This window comes from Carcharodon carcharias, chromosome 28 (genome assembly GCF_017639515.1).
Source record: "Carcharodon carcharias isolate sCarCar2 chromosome 28, sCarCar2.pri, whole genome shotgun sequence".
NCBI lineage: Eukaryota > Metazoa > Chordata > Chondrichthyes > Lamniformes > Lamnidae > Carcharodon > Carcharodon carcharias.
The window spans coordinates 17,821,578-17,837,753 of record NC_054494.1 but is presented as its reverse complement, the minus strand read 5'-3'; the positions used below and the strand labels follow the sequence as shown (position 1 = coordinate 17,837,753).

The 16,176-nt window shown below is 43.8% G+C and overlaps 1 protein-coding gene across 2 annotated transcripts in view; it reads left to right on the top strand.

Moving 5' to 3' along the window:
- LOC121270898 (rho GTPase-activating protein 22-like) overlaps positions 1–16,176 on the top strand; it is a 370,801-nt gene that overhangs the window by 44,408 nt on the left and 310,217 nt on the right. The window contains exon 1 of one of the 2 annotated variants that reach the window (XM_041176477.1): positions 5,209–5,253. The exons of the other annotated variant lie outside the window; for it this stretch is intronic. The gene's annotated coding sequence lies outside the window, so the exon portion shown is untranslated. Of the gene's footprint in view, positions 1–5,208; positions 5,254–16,176 lie in introns of those variants that run through there. 2 annotated transcript variants of the gene reach the window in all.

The following is a 16,176-nucleotide window of genomic DNA, read 5'->3' as shown; positions in this document are numbered from 1 at the left end:
GTAATCTCTCAAGTACTTAATGGTTAGTTTGGAGCAGAATTAATTCAGGACCAGATAAATAATGCATAAGGGTTTATTTAGCCTGATGTGAGACATCATTCCAGGACTGTCAGTGGGAGTGGATGGCACAACAGTTTTCACTGGTGCAGCTGACCAGAGGGAGTCCACTGGTGAAGGGGTAATGGTATCAGGAGGTGAAACAGAGTGCGAGAAGGGAAAGTGACGATATGCTGAGTCTTTTAAGCAAGAGGACAGAGGACTGAGAGCATGCTGAGTCCTAAGATAAGGCAGGTTAGAAGAGGTAAGTGCAATATAATATTGTTTGTTTTCTCATTTACCTTAGCTGAGTAGCTGAGGCACAAAGCAGAGATGCAGCAGTTATACTGGTTGTTGTACAGTTCAGTGATACTGGACAAGGATTCACCTTTGTTTTATCATTGTGTTCTTTGTAAAGCTGGAGATTGCTGTTCCATATCACGGATATTGATTTGTAGCCCCGCTACTGAGTACATGGCTTTTTTGCAAAAAGTGCAGGAAGGATTAAGTACAAGTGAAGATGTGGTGTACTGGCAGTGGACTGGCGTGATAGAATGAATTATCTGGACGGAGAGAGAGAATGAACAGAAGGATAACTTACAGTGGAGACTCAAATTAGGCTTCAAAGCTTAAAAGGAATGAAGCAGGAAGCTAGTTTCTTCCTTTCTGCAAGATTAAATTCAGCCTAGTATGTGCCCCCACGAACCTACAGAAGGTCAATAAGCTAGGATGCTAGCGAGTAGTTTGCTCCATGTTAAGTGCGTCTTGGAGCTGGCTAATTTATCTGACAATCGGGTCCTGCTGCATCAAGCGTTGCTTTTATTTATTTTAGGCACAAGTTTCAAGGGAGCATTAATCTCATCCTGCCCAAGACTCCCTGCCGGGAAGGAAAAAGCTTATATTGCAAGATGTACGAACAGCCCGAATGAAATATCCAATGGCAGAGACAGGGAAATTTTTTCAGTTGTTGTACAAACTGAAGGCTCACTGGGCAGGAGATGTATAATATAATAGAGCAGTCGCTCAGCCTGATGAGCACTTCCATTACAGCAATTGGCTATAGAGGCAGATATGCCTGTGCCATGAGCAGACAGGAGTTCTCTCTCTGTCTGGAGGCGCCCTTTGCTCGCTGTCAGCAGAAGGATATGCCGAAAGTAAAAGTCCTCATGTATTGATTTCTTCAGCAATAAAGCATTGATCGTCTGTCACAAGAATAGAAATGAAGCAGGATTCCTGTGCCCTCAGAAAGGAGGTTATAAATAATCCATAGTGAAATGAGTTTGCAGCACTGACCAGCTTTCAGTGGCGGAATTTGGTTTGTGAAGGACCCTTAACAGCCCTCCCTCCTTGTGTGATAGTACTTCGCTCGGCAGACAGTCAAGTTGAACAGTTTATGTGATGTAAGGGCTCTACAGCTTGATGAGATCACGTCTGAAATGCTGCAAAAAAGGTCGCCTGACCGAACAGCTACAGCACTGAGGTTTCTCGTACAGCAGAGTGACCCAAGCTGTTCCTTCATCCATCACCCTGGGCATATTTCCTCCTTCATGTACCTCAGGTCTCAATTCTTGGTCTGCCCAAGCTGGGATGTTGAGTGATTAGGTTTCAGTGCTGCTCATGCTCTTTCTGCTACCCAGCACAGGGTGGCACAGAAATGCTAATAGGTTACTGGAAAAACACTGAAGGAACTGAGAGAGGACTTTAGACAGATTTCTCACGTAACAGCAAATCATTGGTGGCCAGCTGGTGCATATATTCTTTAAAAATTAAGGTTTATGATGGCTGAGGAGTTAGGAAGAGACACTAGAAAAAAAAAACTCCACTCTACCACCTGTTGACTGGAGCCTGAAACTACAATCTAAATGTTTACATGGATAATCTCAATATTAAATATTGACATAAAGGGTTAACCAAATTTGTAACTACAGGGAGCACATGCACCACAAGCTTTTTATTAACGTAGCTAGACATGAGTGACATACTCAAGATATATTCAGAGCAGACCTTGAAAGTAAGGAATGACAGAAGAACAGGGAATGTAGACTTTGTGTGGCCAATATGTTCACAGAATGTTCGGTATTTGGAATGTCTGCCAAGTGGAATACTGCAGGTAAATTCCTCAGATTCATTCAGGATCTAGAAGAATGACATAATAAGGAAACTGATCACTTTCCCCCTGAATAAATTCGCTCAGATTGACTGACTCCCTCATTTAACGTTATGTAGTGAAATTACTTATTTTTTTATTATTTATTCATTCACGGGATGTGGGTGTCACTGGCTGGGCCAGCATTTATTGCCCATCCTTAATTGCCCTTGAGAAGGTGGTGGTGAGCTGCCTTCTAGAGCCGCTGCAGTCCATGTGGTGTAGGTACACCCACCGTGCTGTTAGGAAGGGAGTTCCATTGTTTTAACCCAGTGACAGTGAAGGAATGGTGATATATTTCCAAGTCAGGATAGTGAGTGTCTTGGAGGGGAACTTGCAGATGGCAGTGTTCCCATGCACCTGCTGCCTTTGTCCTTCTAGGTGCTAGAGGTCATCGGTTTGGAAGGTGCTGTCAAAGGAGCCTTGGTGAGTTGCTGCAGTGCATCTTGTAGATGGTACACACAGCTGCCACTGTGTGTCAATGGTGGAGGGAGTGAATGTTTAAGGTGATGGATGAGGTGCCAATCAAGCGGGCTGCTTTGTTCTGGAAGGTGATGAGCTTCTTGAGTGTTGTTGGAACTGCACTTAGCTAGGAAAGTGAAGAGTATTCCATCACACTCCTGGCTTGTGCCTTGTAGATGGTGGACAGGCTTTGGGGAAGCAGGAGGTGAGTTACTCACTGCAGGATTCCTAGCCTCTGAAATGCTCCAATTAAGGCCCGCCCAGCGTAAGACATGGCTGGTAGAGCCCAGCGCTACCCGTGTGGGCAGGGGGAGGAGAGAGAGTTGGGGCCTAGCGCACAGCTTGCGCACGCATGCAAAAGAGCACTTCAGTCTCCCTGAGGCACAGAGAATGAATGGAAATTAAAATAATGAAAGAAAAGATTTAAAAATGTATTGAAACACGTCCCCTCCTGTGACTGTGTCACATGAGTGAGGACATGTTTTTATATTCATGAAAATGTATTTATTTATTTAATAAAAGGTTCAGGAAACCTCTGAAAACAAAAAGGCCGCTTGGGCTTTTTGCCTGCCCTCCAGCCTTAAGGTTGGATGGGCAGTGTTCGCAAGCACTTTAATTAATTTCTTAATGGGCTTAATAGGCCGTTTACATTTCGGTGGGTGCGCAGCCACCTCCGGCACGTGCCCACCGAATGAAATATCGCGATGACTGCGGAACGCACGCCCAATATCTTCACCTGTCATTTTACGCATCAGCATGTAGGGCCCACCCCCACACGCCGACCGGAAGATTCTGCCCATGGTTTTATTTAGTGTGTAATATACCTTTAAGAATAATGCTTGTTAAGGAAGATCACATGATCTTTAGTACCCAATAGGGGAGTAGCACAGGCTACCTCTGTCGTTTGTGGTGTAGAGATAGAGTTTGAAGTGAAAATGCATGAGTAGTTCCTCCTGAGTACCTTTGGAAATAAACTTCTAAAGTTTCCATCTAGAAGTTTCCGTCTGCTGATCAATTCTATCAAAAGCACCAACTCGGCCACCACTTACAACAACTCCTCTGAAGCTTCATGGGACGTTTTGCTTGTTAAAGGTGCTCCATGAATGCAAGCTTTCGCTTGTTGTTGTTGAACGAACTCTGATGTGAAATTCACCAGGTATATTTTATTGCTTTTGAGGTTGGGATAAAAACATACCACTACAAAGCTGACATTTGGGTGCATACCAACAAGAACGGCATTGGGCATGATTGTGATGCTACCTGTTATTAGACATGGATTGGAAGTTGGCCTAACCATGGGTCTGGGAGTTGTGGGGAGCGCCTGTGATCTGTGGGACTGTAACCACGTGTAAACCTGCAGCTTTGGGACGAGAGGAAGGAAAAATGTGAGGGGTCAAAAAAAAACTTCAAAAATCTAACAGCAAACGTGATTGTTGCCCATGATTCACTGGTGTCGAACATTCCTGTACATGCAAGACTGCTACTTCATCTTGGAAGATGCTGTACCTGGTGATACCTCCCTTTCCAGAGGCTTATTGCATTGCTCTAGCAGCGGAGTTGATAGGTGCAATGAGTTTGGACTGCCTTACATGCAAGTTTCAAGCAGTTCTTCAACAAAGTATGATTCGTGTTATTCATTTATTACAGGTAACTCCACTGCTGTGAGGTAAACCCAATGTACTGGCTTCCAGCTTTAAATATACAAAGTACGTTATTCTGCCAATGACCGATTCTGGCTAAAAGTTATTAAAAGAAATATGAGAACAAAAATATAGCCCATGTTTGTCCCCTGTTCATCCACACAATTAGACTACCAAATCTGACTGCCCCCAAATCATTGAAGCCCAATCTTAAGCCACAGTTCAAGAGATTTTGATAGAATAAATATGCAGAAACCTCTTCCCTAGGCAGGAGGCTTAGTAACCAGGGATACAGATTTAATGTAACCAGCAGTGAGTAAAGGCACTACCTGAAAGAGTGTTAGAAGCAGTAACTTTCAAAGAAAGAATTGACTATATACATTGCAGTGTTATGGGGGAAAATGCAGTGGAGTGGGACGAAGCAGCTCTTTCACAGAGCTGGAACTGGTATGATGGGCCAAATGGCCTCCTTCTGTGTTGCATGATTCTATAATCCTGTTATACTTAGGACTCTAAACTTTGAGCACTAATCCCTAATATAACATACATTGTCCTTTCCTCGCCATTAAAAAGCAGGTTTGCTGCATCAGTGATTCCTCCAAACATGATTCCCTTTTTAATCAGTCTATAGCCTCCATCCGACCAAATAACTCATTCAGCCTTGGATTTTTGGCTCCTGCTCAACATGCCTGGATTCCCTGAAGATGCTTTCAAATTTCCCCCACACAGATGCTTCACGCTTTTGCGCAGATGAATGCTCCAGGCACACAAATGTACTCTCCAAGGCTTCCCTTTCAAGAATGTTTCAACTCCCGGAGAATGACTGCCAGTTTTCCCTGCACCAATGAGAACTGAGTAAGCCTTCCTGGAAGTGGTATAGCAAATTCCTCAGTGAGCGTTGTAAGCCTAACCCACATCGACACTCTGAGCTTATTCCACTCCTCACAAATAGAATTGCTGGAGTCTTTAGTAAGTACATTTACTAATTCATATATAAAGAAAGCAAGTGGGGCAGGGGGGTAGGTGAGGAGAATTTCTTTTTGCTCAGGGACTTGCGGTGACCTGGAATGCACTGCCTGAAAGTGCGGTGGAGACAAATTCCATGATGTTCCAAAAGGGAATTTAATATATGCTTAAAAAAGAAAAGTTTGCAGGGCTACGAGGAAACAGGTGTGGGACTAATTGGATAGTTCTTTCAAAGAGCTGGCAGAGGCACAAAGGGCTAAATGGCCTCCTCCTGTGCTCTGTGGTCCTATGAACAGTAACATACTGTAAATCTTTTAGTGAAAACCAGGCTCCGCATCTAGAGTTGCCAACTGTGATTGAGTGTATTCCTGGAGGTTCCATCACATGACCTGCCCCCACACTCCAGCCATTAGTGAGCCAACACACCCATCCTTGTGACGTACTGCACTCCTACCCCAACTGGAAAGCAAAAAAGACTCATTACCCAATCAGATGATGCTTGACTGTCAGCCAAACAATCTTTCTTTCCAATTTTAAATATTTTTGATATCTGGTAAAGACAAATGTTCAAAGAAACATTTTTTTAAAAACCTTTTTAATGTCCCAATGATTTTTCTCCAGGATAGCACACAGCAATGTCCTGGAGATTGATCTTCAATTCCTGGGGACTCCAGGCCAATCCTGGAGAGTTGGCAACCTTATCTGCAAACCTTAATTGATGGCTTTGTTTTTTTCAATTTTCAAGGCTATAGTTATCTTCTAATAATTTTACTTGATACTGCAGCTTAGTTGGTACCACTCTCTCCTGAGCCAGAAGGTTGTGGGTTCAAGACCCAATCCAAAGACTTGAGCACAAAATCTTGGCTGACACTCCAGGAGTACCGAGGGAGAGCTGCACACTCAGCGATGCTTTTTTCAGATGAGACGTTAAACTGAGGCTCCATCTGCTTTCTCCAATGTACAAAAACGATGCCTTGCTATTCTTCAATTGTGTAAGCGATCACTAACCACACATTCAAAGAGTTGCCAGCAATGGGCAGTAACTGGGGCTCTCGGATCAGATAATCTTTTTAAAGTAAACTTTCCAATGAGGAATACTAGATAATGGTGGGTTTTTCTGGTCCTGCCAGTGGTGGACATTGTTGTGTGCGGGCAAGTGACCAAAAGCCAATTGACTTTTGGCTGCTCTCCAAATTTTCCCGTCCCACCCACGATGTTACCTATGCTGGTGGGACCAGAAAATCCCAGCCAATGAGAGGAAGCTAACCACACAATGCCCAATCCTTTGGGTTTTGCAATCAAGTTAAAAATCCTTTATTTATTCTTTCACAGGATGCGGGCACCACTGGCTAGGCCAGCATTTATTGTCCATCCCTAATTGCCCTTGAGAAGGTGGTGGTGAGCTGTCTTCTTGAACCGCTGCAGTCCATGTGGTGTAAGTACACCCATAGTGCTGTTAGGAAAGGGAGTTCCAGGGTTTTGACCTAGCGACAGTGAAGGAATAGTGATGTCATGCCAAATCAGGATGGTGTGTGGCTTGGAGAGGAGCATGCATCTGCTGCCTATGTCCTCCTAGGTGGTAGAGGTTGCAGTTTTGGAAGGTGCTGTTGACAGAGCCTTGTTGAGTTGCTGCAGTGCATCTTGTAGATGCTACACACTGCTGTCACTGTGCATCAGTTGTGGAGTGACTGAATGTTTATGTTAGTGAATGGGGTGCCAATGAAGCAGGATGTTTTGCCCTGGATGGTGTTGAGCTTCTTGAGTGTTGTTGGAGCTGCATTCATTCAGCTAAGTGGGGAGTATTCCATCACACTCCTGACTTGTGCCTTGTCGATGGTGGACAGACTTTGGGGGAGTCAGGAGGTGAGATACTCACCACAGGATTCCCAGCGCCTGACCTGCTCTTTTATCCACAGTATTTATATGGTTAGTCCAGCTCAGTTTCTGGTCAATGGTAACCCCTAGGATGTCGATAATGGGGAATTTCAGAATGGGGTAATACCATTGAATGTCAAGGAAGTGTTGGTTAGATTCTTTCTTGTTGGAGATGGTGATTGCCTGGCACTTGTGTGGAGTGAATGTTACTTGCCACTTATCAACCCAAGCTGTAGTAAGAAAGTTTGAATTTGGGAGTGAAAGCATCAGTTCTTATTCAAGTTTATTTCAGCTGTGAAACTGGGGTAAACCCAGACAATTTTAATGTGACATAGCTCACCTTGTGTATGGCAGCATCGGTGGAGAAGAAAAGAGTTGACGTTTCGAGTCCTCATGACCCTTCGTCGACAGAACTGGGTCATGAGGACTCGAAACGTCAACTCTTTCTTCTCCACCGATGCTGCCAGACCTGCTGAGTTTTTCCAGGTAATTCTGTTTTTGTTTTGGATTTCCAGCATCCGCAGTTTTTTTGTTTTTATCACCTTGTGTATAGTTTGAAACCTTTCTGTGTGAGAGGCCCCTACACAAGATCAGGGAACCTCTGCAAATATTGACTCGCCCTGTGGCATGTTCTGCAAACACTGACACGTATTCCCAGTGACCCTGTTGAAATATTGATGCACTATCCAGGCTCCTGCAAACATCGACACACTCCTATGGATCCCTTTTAAATGTGAATTCACTCCTTGAGAACCCCTTGTAAATACAGAAACATTCCTGGACACACCCTGCTATTATGTGCAAAAGACACTAAGGGAAGGTTTACTATGCATGTTATGTGGGGAAGAGTTTTAAACTTGTCCTTCATAAGCCAATTTTCAGTCACAATTAGTCCGCCAGTCATCTACCCAAAGGAAATAGTATTACCATGTTAGAAAACTGCTTTATTAGTGTACAACCACAGCATGCAACATAGATGTCAACTGTAGCTCAGTCGGTAGCCTGCTTGCTCCTGTGTTAAAAGGTTGTGGGTTGAAGCCCCAATCCAGAGGCCTGAGCACAAAATTTAAGCTGGCTCTCCGGGAGTGCTGTACTGTGCCATCTTTTGGATAAGACGTTAAACCGAGCCATGTCTGCCCTCTCAGGTGGACATTAAAGATTCCATAGCATTACGTTGAAGAAGTGTAGTGGAGTTCTCCTTGGTGTCCAGGCCAATATTATTCCCCAACCAAAACCACATGATAGACTATCTTGTCATTAGCTCATTGCTGTTGTGGGACTCTGCCACATGCAATGTGGCTGCCATGTTGAAGTGACGACAATTCAAAAGTATGTCCTTGGACGTAGAGTGCTTTGGGACATCATGAGGTGCTATATAAATGCAAGTCTTTCTTCCTTTTTAGTCTGCAGAAACCTAGAGAGATTTGCTGGCAGCAAATAGTAAAGCCAGCCCCAGATAGGTATCTGATGACCTTATGGGATCTGGGACTCTATAGCCAATTCAAATCTTAAGGCGTAAGCCAAAGAAGTCCTTTGAGCTGAATTATTTGAAGAAACCATTTCACTTGAATCTGTCCTCTGATGCACAGTGACAGATTGTCACCACTACGAACATCTTAATTACGAGGTGACCAAAACTACTGTCTGACAAGGCCAAATTAAAGTGGCATTTCCACTGATTCAACCTTCATTGTAAATGCCATTGAACAGAATATATTATGTCTTCCTTTGATGGAATTACCCCACATTGTCTCTTCAGAGTTTTGCCAGTATTTATTTTTGTTTTAACTTTGTCAGAGTTTTTAACCCAGCCTCTATCCCACACTTCCTGATAGATGTTTTAAACCACTGTTTTTGGTAAGTTCCTCTTTTCTAGTGAAGAAATAGGGGACAAAATTTGAAGCAATTAGTTCTCTGTTTGATAGTCACATATTGTTGCACTGTAAAGAATAAATTAGGAGCATTAAACACATTCAGTAGCATCCAATATTCAGTGAGAATAACACAGGTGGGTGTGCATTACCAGACTGTGCCTCACACAATGAGGCATCAAAATTTGGAAGATTTATAAACATTATGCAGAACTGGAGACTACAGTCTCCACCCCCTGAACACCCTTCCAACTATTTAATTAACCTTTCTAATGTTTGCAAGTCCACTGTGTCATTATGTACTATTCCCTTCTGCTCTCAGAGCTCTTTCTGTTCGTTTTATTTGATGTCTACAGCACCTTACTAGTTGACTGTAATAGAAATTCTGTTTTCTTAGTGTATGGGGACAGAAAGTCAATAAAATCATCTCTTTTTTGTATCCCATGATAGCTATGAACTCTTTCCCTCTCAATGCAGCCACATTCCCTTTTCTGCTGAAGGTGGTAACTCCATCATTGAGATACAGGCAACTCATTTTTTAAGTGTAAGCCATTGGCAAACCAGCCCACAATGTTCTGACTAGGCTAGCGGAACTGAGCATGTCCAGGCTTAATAGCCTTACACATGCTCAGTTCCACTAGCCCAGCCCGTTGAGAGTTGGAGCCCTGGCTGATATTCGTTTCCATATCTTGGGGTACTGCAGCCACAGACCAGGAATTGAACAAGGGCCTTCTCAGTCCTTGTTGTCAGATGCTGTGGGCAGAATTTTCCCGGCCAGGTGGAGGTGATGCGTGCGGATATGGTAATGCCCCTGAAATTGACGTTGGATTGGAATCCAGGCGACACCCGCCCTCTTCCAGCTTTCCCCAGGTGTGCCCCGAGTTCAATGGGGAGCCCCTCCCTCCTCCCCACCACCCTTGGGTCACAAAGCAATTGAGCCAATTAGAATAAAAACATTTCAGATCCTTTTTAACCCTGGATTCATTTTTCTTTCCCTCCAAAGTGCGTGGGGTTCTACTCTGTTTCTGCACCTCGTCAGGGACACTGAGGCGCGTGCACTGTGGGAGGAACTTCTTCAATGAAACTGACAGGCTGAGAAGGCTTTAATCAGTTACACTGAAGAGCTCCTTCCATGGCCAAGTGAGAAGCTGCTGCTCAAAACGCGTCTTCTCTCAGGCAGCATCTTCACTGCTTGGTGGGTGATTGCCATCTCCTTGGAAGGCACTTCGCTTGCCCAGCACCTCACTCACCTCCAGCTGTGCTTCCCCTATCTGCCAGCCTTCACCGCCGTATGGGAGCAGCTAATGCAGCTCCAACTTTCACCTCTGGTGAAGGCCAAGAGCAGAGGTGACATCAAAGCCAACTTTTCCAGCAGTATCAGGAGCAACACCAGCAGCTGCACCAGCTACCTTCTCCTCCACCGCATGCCCCCCCACCCTCCCCACCCCCAGAGGGCAGCATGGATGGACACCAGCTGGAAGGGGACAAGGCCGCTCAACAGAGGGTCTACAGGGCAGAGGGTCAGCTTTCTCAACATGGCTAACACCGGTGCCTCAGGGCACTCGGGCTTTCACGACAGGGACATCTGTAACCTCTCGAAACAAAACCTCCTGCCCCCTGGACTGGGTGGGCATGCATTGCCAATGGCTGACAAGGTACCTGTCCCTGGAGGGACAACCATCCTGCGCCTCTGTTTCTGGCTCTTGTGTGCTCTCCTCTCCTGCAAGCAATGAAAGCAGGGAGGTGTGAATGGTTGTAATGGGCTGTGTGGAGAGAAGGGAAAGAGACCTTTTGTGTATGCTGCCTGTGATGCATGGGTGCAAGAGGGCAAAAGGCTGAGAGTGAATGCTTCAAAGAAATTTGGTTATATAACCATTTTTTGTTTCAGATTTCCAGCAGTTTTTTTTAAAAATTGTTTCGTGGGATGTGAGAGTTGCTGGCAAGGCCAGAGTTTGTTACCCGTCCCAAATTGTTTTTGAGAAAGTAGTGCTGAGCCCCTTTCTTGAGCCACTGCAGTCCATCTGATGCAGGTGCACCTCCCGTGCTGTTAAGGAGGGAGTTCTAAGATTTTAACAGGAGAGGAACTGCGAAATAGTTGGAAGTCAGGACGTGCAAGAGAACTTGGAAACTGGATGTGATGTGCAAAGGAACGTTCAGGTGGTGGTGGTGTTCCCATGTGTTTGCTGCCCTTGTCCTTCTCCTTGGTAGTGGTTGTGGGTTTGGAAAAGGGTGTCAAAGGAGGCTTGGTGAATTACTGCAGTGCATCTTGTAAATAGTACACACTGCTGCCATTGTGTTTTGTTGTGGGGGTAGTGAATGTTTAAGGTGGTGGATGGGATGCCAATCCTTCTGCTTTGAATTGGATGGTGTTGAGCTTCTTAGGCATTGGTGGAGTTGCACTTGTCCAGGCAAGCGGACTTTATGATGGAGAGAAGGCCATTAGTGAAGCAGCTGAAGATGGTTGGGTCTAGGACACTACCCTGAGGAACTCCTGCAATGATGCCTTGGGGCTGAGATAATTGGCCTCCAAAAACCACGACCATCTTCCTTTGTGCTAGGTATGACTTCAACCAATGAAGAGTTCTACCCCGCCCCCCCCCCCACCCCATCGATTCCCGTTGACTTCAGTTTTGCTAGGGCTCCTTGATGCCACAATCAATCAAATGCTGCCTTGATGTCAAAGGCAGTTACTCTCACCTCACCTCTGAAATTCAGCTCTTTTGTCCATGTTTGGACCAAGGCTGTAATGTGGCCTGGAGCTGAGTGGCCCTGGTGGAACCCAAACTGAATATTGGTGAGCATTTAATTACTGTGTAAGTGCCGCTTGATTGCATTATCAACACCTTCCAACATTTTACTTATGGGATGGTAACTGAATCAGATTTGACTTGCTTTTTGTGAACAGGACATACCTTGTCAGGTAGGTGCCAATGTTGTAGCAGTACTGGAGCAACTTAGCTAGGGGCACAGCTAGCTCTGGAGCACAAGTCTTCAGTACTACAGCCAGGATGTTGTTGTACCCAGTGTGTTCAGCCCTTTCTTGATAGCACATGGAGTGAATTGAACTGGCTGAAGGCTGGCAGTTGTGATAGTGGGGAACTCAGTAGGAGGCAGAGATGGATCATCCACTTGGCTCCTCTGGCTGAAGATGGTTGCAAATGCATCAGCCTTTATGTTTTACCCTAATGTGGTGGACTCCTCCATCACTGAGGATGGGGGTATTTTTGGAGCCTTCTCCTCCAGTTGCTTGTTAATTAAACAATTAGTCCACCACCATTCATGACTGGATGTGATAGGACTGCAGAGCTTAGATTTGATCCATTGGTTGTGGGATCACTTAGCACTGTCTATGTGTAGTAATCAAATGCCTTCTTAGCCATTCACCACTTGACTCACTCTTTGAGATAATGAACAAAAGGAATTACAAAGGATTAAATAATTGTGATCTTTCACCCATAAACCAAATTTTAAACCAAATTGAATAACATTTTCCTAATATTTTGAATGATCAACTATTTGCACATTTCAGAGTAAAATAATTTATATTTATAAAGCTGGATATACTGCTCCTATTTGTCGATGGGACAATCTTGGAACTATTTATGTTTGGTCAGTGGTTTTATTTTGCAGCCAGGAATTTTTTAATTAGACCTGCTGAAGACAGCCAATGTCAGGCAGATCTGCTGAGCAGGTTTTTATTCTGCTAAAAGCAGGAAAAGGATTGTCCACTTTTCTATTAATAACTTCCAGATATAGATACATCAAAACCTCAAATAATGAATTTACTGGAACAAAGTGCCCAGTTCCAGTGACTTTATACTGGGATATTGAGACATACAGAAGATCTGCCTTCATGTTTTTGAACAGCTCCTTTGCTACAAATCTGTTCTGGCTATTATGTACTGTTTGCTGCCAAAATGATCCATATCATTATGCATTGCTGGGCTACAGTGGCTGCTTTGTACAGAAAACGCAAAGGCAAAATGTTGTAATGGCTTTAAATTCTGCCCATCCAGTGGCTCAGTGGGTAAATGCTGTAGCACCGAGCCGCACCAACCCATTTCTCAATCTGTGAGCATAAACACATCTCAAACAGGGCAGTGGCTCAAAGGGAACAGGTGTGGAGGGGCTCCTATAGTTGGACTGGTGAAAGGGAGAAAGAGCCAGGACTTTTGCTCCTCATCATTCTCCAGTGGACTCTGCTGGGTAGTAAGTTGAGAATAGGCTTTGAAGCTCTCTGCAGTCTGCCCAGTGACCAGTCATGTTCTCAGTCAAGGCTTAGGGCATTAGGAATGGCTGACTGAACAGTGTCCCACCAGCTTGTTAGGCTGTACCCTGCTCAAAAGTCATTCATCTGTATAAAAGTAGAAAGGAAAGTTGTATCTGTCACATGGGCCATGGTATCCATGCTTTAATGACAGTTTCTTTGCCTGTGAGGAACAATGGTTTAAATAGAGGGCTTTCGCTACTGCTGAGGCTGCTGGGATAGTCCAGCCTCCATAGCATCTAGCAAAATAAATAATAGGTGTTTCCAGACATGAGATCATTAATTAGAGCCAGCCTTCTCTGGATGCAGCAGGCCTGACAATGCATCAAATTTTATCTGCAACAAACTGGGTGATATTTGCCATGTTAACTCTGTTTCTCTCTCTACAGGTGCTGCCTGACCTGCTGAGTTTTTCCAGCATTTTCTGTTTTTATTTCAGATTTCCAGCATCTGCAGCATTTTGCTTTTCTTATTATAATATTTGACACATACGGGTAACAGTTGCATGGTGCAGTGTTACTATTAGAATTTCTCCACAGTACAATTGGTTCAGGAAAATGGCTTGGAGGAGTAAACTATTGAAGCACACCTAATTTCAACAAAGAATTAAATTCAACATGAAGGAGTTAAAGAAAGTCCCTTTGATGTAAATTATTCCACAAATGCTAATTAGATAAGCAGTCAGTGAGAACCTATTAAATTATTTAACTTCACCCGACAATGAACTGATGATTTCTAAGCTTTAGAATGAGCTGGTTGATTTACTACTCCGATGAACTGACATCATCGCAAAAGGCCTGTTAGATATGTTGACACAAAGACACAACCTTGAGGACCACAGAAGGAAAAGTCTCTGCCCCGTTCAAAGATGGGTAGTTGATTGGCAATGGCCAGGTCAAAACTCTGAACAAGAGGTTTGCCAGCAGGAATAGCTACTTCAATAGAGAAAAATAACAGGCCCAAAAGAATGAATGAGTCATTTGGTAGTGCAGAACTTGAGTGTTGCTGGAAAAAAAGATATACTGTTGAAGCTTTTTGTCTTGCTTCTAGCATAATATATAGCCACATATATTCACACACAGGGCCTTGTCTTTTGCAGACAGAAGGAGCACGTTCATGCATTATGACTCTTCTAACTAAACAAAAGTTTGGGGGGGCTGTCATTCCCTGATTCATTCCCCATGGCAATGCCTTGACCAATCAGAGTTGACCGACCTGGTTTGAATTTGAAACAAAAGCTTGGCAGTTAACAATTAACAGTTCTCTGATGAATTCTCCATGGCAACGCCGCTACCAATCAGAGCCCACTTGCCGACCAATCAGCACTCTCTTTTCATGCTGTATAAATTGTTGCCCCCTTTACTGTTAGTTTATCTTGTGTATCTGTCCTGATGAGTACAAATTGAAAAACTTTGATAGTATGTCTCTTTTTACAAGGACTCATTGCTCATTTTTGTTTCTATTTACATTGCTTCACTTGAAGTTATTGGTTATAGCTTTTAAGATATTTCTTTTTTATTTATGGAATGTGGGTGTCTCTGGCTAAGCCAGCATTTATTGCCCATCCTTAGTTGCCCTTGTTTAGAGGGAATTTAAGAGCCAACCACATTTCTGTGGGTCTGGAGTCACATGTAGACCAGACCAGATAAGGACAGCAGATTTCCTTCCCTAAAGGAACCAGATGGGTTTTTACAACAGTCAACAATGGTTTCATGGTTGTCATTAGACTTTATTTGATTCCAGATTTTTTTTCAACTGAATTCAAATTCCACCATTTGCCATAGCGGGATTCAAACTCAGGTCCTGGGTCTCTAGATTACTGGTCCAGCAACAATACCACTACACCATCACCTCCCACAAATTCAGGTGGAGCTCATGAGTTCTCTATGGAAACAAGGAGGAATGTCCTTTTACCTCAGGAACAAACACTGTAAATAGGAAATTATTCCAGCTAATGCCCTGTCTGTAAAATGTACCTGAGCTATGTGTGGTGCCATAATTGGAGGCTAATTGTTGGCGATGTTGGTGGAAGAGTATAAAAGTATTCTGAAATCAATATTTTGTGTTGCTCAGAAATGCTCAGATTTCTACATTCAGCAGCTTAACCGAGACTGGATCATATTCCAAATGGGGTCAAAAATCTTTCGATCAAAGCTGAGACCAATAAAAAGTGATGAGAAATTGGCTTCATACAACTTTACTTGTTGAATTCCCTAATGGATTATCATAACTGAATGATTGAATTCTTACAGTAACATCTGAAGATATCTTAAAATATTATTTTTCAAATCTCAATGTCTTTTGACCACACTAACCCATTAGCTTTAGTTTTAAATGCTGCATACTTGTGGAAACTTGTTTCTAATGTAATGGGGCCAGAATGAGCTCTAATTTTTAAGTCAGAAGGTTGTGGGTTTAAGTTGCAATTCAACACATAACTGAGGCTGGCATTTCAGGGAAGTCTAAAGAAAAGTACCTATTCATGTAGGTACTGTCTCTCAGATGAGACAGGGGTGATATCAAAAAGCATTTCTTCAGAGTTGGAGTGCAGCTCCAACAACACTCAAGAATCTCAGCACCATCCATATCACCCCATCCATAACACCTTAAACATTCACTCCCTCCAACATTGACCCACAGTAGCAGCAGTGTGTACCATCTACAAGATGCACTGCAGTAACTCACCAAGGCTCCTTTGACAGCACCTTCCAGACTGCAGTCTCTACCACCCAGAAGGACAAGGGCAGCAGATACAAGGGAACACCACCAGCTGCAAATTTCCCTCCAAGCCACACAACATCCTGAATTGGAACCATATCGCCATTCACTGTTGCTGGGTCAAAATCCTTGAACTCCCCCGTAAAGCACTGTGGGTGTACCAACAGCACTGTGGGTAGATGCCATGTAACTGCA